The sequence below is a fragment of the Sciurus vulgaris genome (genome assembly GCF_902686455.1).
Source record: "Sciurus vulgaris genome assembly, chromosome: 3".
Taxonomy (NCBI): domain Eukaryota; kingdom Metazoa; phylum Chordata; class Mammalia; order Rodentia; family Sciuridae; genus Sciurus; species Sciurus vulgaris.
The window spans coordinates 64759133-64762331 of record NC_136463.1 but is presented as its reverse complement, the minus strand read 5'-3'; the positions used below and the strand labels follow the sequence as shown (position 1 = coordinate 64762331).

Here is a 3199-nt window from a genome sequence, read left to right as displayed (position 1 = left end):
AGAGTCTTTCTTATTAAACTTACTGACATGGTGCAATGATGTCTCTCACTTTGTTTCAATCATAGAATATCAACACCTATAGGGCAATGATTTTTTTTTTTTTAAAACCAGGGATTGAACCCAGGGGTGCTTAACCACTGAGCCACATCCCTAACCCCATTTATTTTTATTTTTGTGATAGTCTCTTGCCAAGTTGCTTAGGGCCTTGCTAAGTTGCTGAGATTGGCTTGAACTCTAGATCCTCCCTCCTCAACCTCCCAAGCTGCTGGGATTATAGTCATGTACCATGGCTCCCAGTTAAGGCAGTGATTTCAAGGGTGGTGTGAAACATCATGAGATGTTTCAGGTGATACCCACTTTTTAATTTCAAGAGTAATATATTTATGTAAATGTGCACTAGATAAGTAAGTAGACACCAAAGTTTGTTATAAAGCTTGTTACATTTGCATGTGACTGCTTAAGAAGATGCTCAGTAAATAAAAATATGTTCAGTAAGCAATAGTATGGTGATTTATGGATTTGAAAAACACATAGTATGAGATACCTGAAGTTTGGGATCCACTGTTCTGGAGACTATCAACAATTTAGGGGAAGAGGTTAAACCAGAGACTTGTCTATAATGCAAAGACACCAGCCCCAAATTGCCAAAGAAATACTAAATAAAACTACAAGGAGATACGATTTTTCACTTTGCAGATTGCTAAAGATTATAAAGTGTGTTCTCACTTTGGCAGCACATATGCTAAATTTAGAGCAACACAGAGTATTAGCATGGTCCCTGAGTGTGGGTGACATGTAAATAATGACAAATCCCATGAGAATGTGCGTGAGTAATCAAATTAGTGCTACTGAAAATGGGGGCTCTTTTTTGAGCAGGAAAAAGGAGAGGGAAAGGTGAGATCACTGAGATTAAGTGAAAATTCTATTGCCTCAAATACTAATTAGAAAACACACTATAGATTCGTGATATAGTTTAAATAAATGTGTTCCTAGCTTTGCCTACTGGAAAAGAATGAACAGACTAATAAACTACCCACAAGAAATAAGCACCTCTAATATAATAATACCCTGATTTGCAGTGCTGGGGATGAACCCAGGGGTACTCAGCCAAATTCACAGCCCACCCCCCACTTTTTTTTTTTTTTTTTTTTTGAGATAGAGTGTTAAGTCATCAAAATTGACCTCAAACTTGAGATCCTCCTGCTTCAAACTCTGGAGAAGTTGGGAGTACAGTGCAGTCATATAACACTGTTCCCCATCAGTAAATAAAATTTTCTACAATAACTTTTTTTCCCAGTACTGGGGATCAGAGCCAGGGTCTCATGCAAGCTAAGCGTGCACTCTAGCACTGTGCTACACCCCAACCTCTACAGCAACAAGGACCAATTTAAATTGAAAACATCCAATGTTGGCAGAGAGCTAGAGAACGGTCTGTCTCGCACACTGCTGATGGGAGCGAAAACTGGTCCAGTTTTTAGATGGTAATTTAGCGGTATCTGTCCAAATGTCAGCACACATACGCTTTGACCCAGGGATTCCATTTTGGAGAATGTAACCTAAAGAAACATTTACAAGGATGCTTCCTACAGTCTTATTGATAGCAGAAAAACTGCAAGCAACTCAATGTTCATCAATTGGAGATATTGGTGCCGCCTCTGTTGCACGAGGCATTGGGCCCAGAGATCTAAGCACATGGACTGGAAATTGGGAGTGTTCAGAGAACAGAGTCACCATAGTTGCAGGGGCAAGAAGGCATCCTAGAAGACATAGTGAAGATGGGCTCTCTGAAAGCATCCAGCTTCTGCAGATTGATGTGGAATGTGACTGCCAAGACAGGGAGCCCTCCCCACAAGCAGTACAACATGGTGCTCGAAAGATGTCCAGAGAAAATAGAGACACTGGGAAAAGAGAGTTGCAGCAAAGAAGAGCAAAATAAAGCAAGAAAAAGAAAGAAGAAAAGCCAATGGTGCAGAAAATCCAGGCATCTGCCCCCAGCACAGCAAATGCTTTCTGAGATCCTTAACCAAAGAGAAACTCTTGGAGGCCAAACACTCAGGACCAAGACTGTGTATCGATTTGACCCATCACATGTCAAAGAAGGAATTAAGTAAGCTGGCTGGACAGATCCAAAGGTTGTATGTTTCAAATAAAAAAGTGGACAGACCCTTTTGGATCTGCCTCACTGGATTCATGACAGATAGTCCCCTCTATGAAGAATGTTTGAGGATGAATGATGGATTTTCTAGTTACCTGCTGGACATAACAGAAGATGTCTGCTTTAGTTTATTTCCCCTGGAAACCTTTGTGTACCTGACTCCCGACTCAGAACATGCTTTTCGAGGTGTTGACCTAAACAAAGTTTACGTAAGGACGTATACTTTGGTGGACTCGTGGAAAGCATTCAGAAGAAGGTGATGTTTCAAAAGGCCCAGGAGTATTCTGTCAAGACAGCCTGCTTGCCGATCCAGGAATACATGGTCAAGCTCCAGAATGGGAAAAACTATCATTCAGAGATATTGGCCATCAATCAAGTATTTGATACCCTGGTCACTTATTTGGAGACTCACAACTGGCCTGAAGCATTGAAGAAAGGAGTTTCTTCAGGAAAAGGCTATGATCTTCGGAATTCAGTAGAATAACGGGCAGCCTAAGATCGTAGTTTCAGGAAACAAAGTGCCTGCAGTGTTTCAACCAAAGAAAAGGGCAGAGAGTGCTAGTGGCATACATTTGCTTTTACTTGACATCTTGGATCTTCATAATATAAACTAATAACAGGGACCACATTTTATGCTTTTGCATTGCCCACAGTGCCTGGCTCACAGAAAGTGCCCTGATCAATGTAAAAAAAAAAAAAAAAAAAAAAAAAAAAAATTATGTAACAAGGAATTAGCTCTAAAACTATATGACTTTGGATATGTTAATTCATCTTTTGTACTTCTCTATTTGTGAAAGACCTACTTTTAGAGACTGTTTATGTGGTTAAATAATTGTTATATCAAGAGCTTAATTTTTGCTAAACTGGTATTAAATCGTGGCTTTCTCCAGATGCCTCTGAACATGATTTTTCGAGCTGAGTGATGTGTTGCATGAAAGCTTTGCAGCAGCAGCCCGACCTGGCCTGTCTGCTTTGAGCCCTCATAGCACTTTGTTTCCTCTTGTGGCTCTCACCCAGTATCCCTTTTTCTGAGTATGGGAATGC

General features: G+C 40.4%; 1 pseudogene across 1 annotated transcript; it reads left to right on the top strand.

Annotated features, from left to right (window-relative positions):
- The first annotated feature begins 1862 nt into the window (after window positions 1-1862).
- LOC306655953 (tRNA methyltransferase 10 homolog B-like) lies at window positions 1863-2935 on the top strand (annotated as a pseudogene). The gene is made up of 2 exons: window positions 1863-2107; window positions 2247-2935. The product of its transcript is annotated as a tRNA methyltransferase 10 homolog B-like (transcript).
- The last annotated feature ends 264 nt before the right edge of the window (window positions 2936-3199 follow it).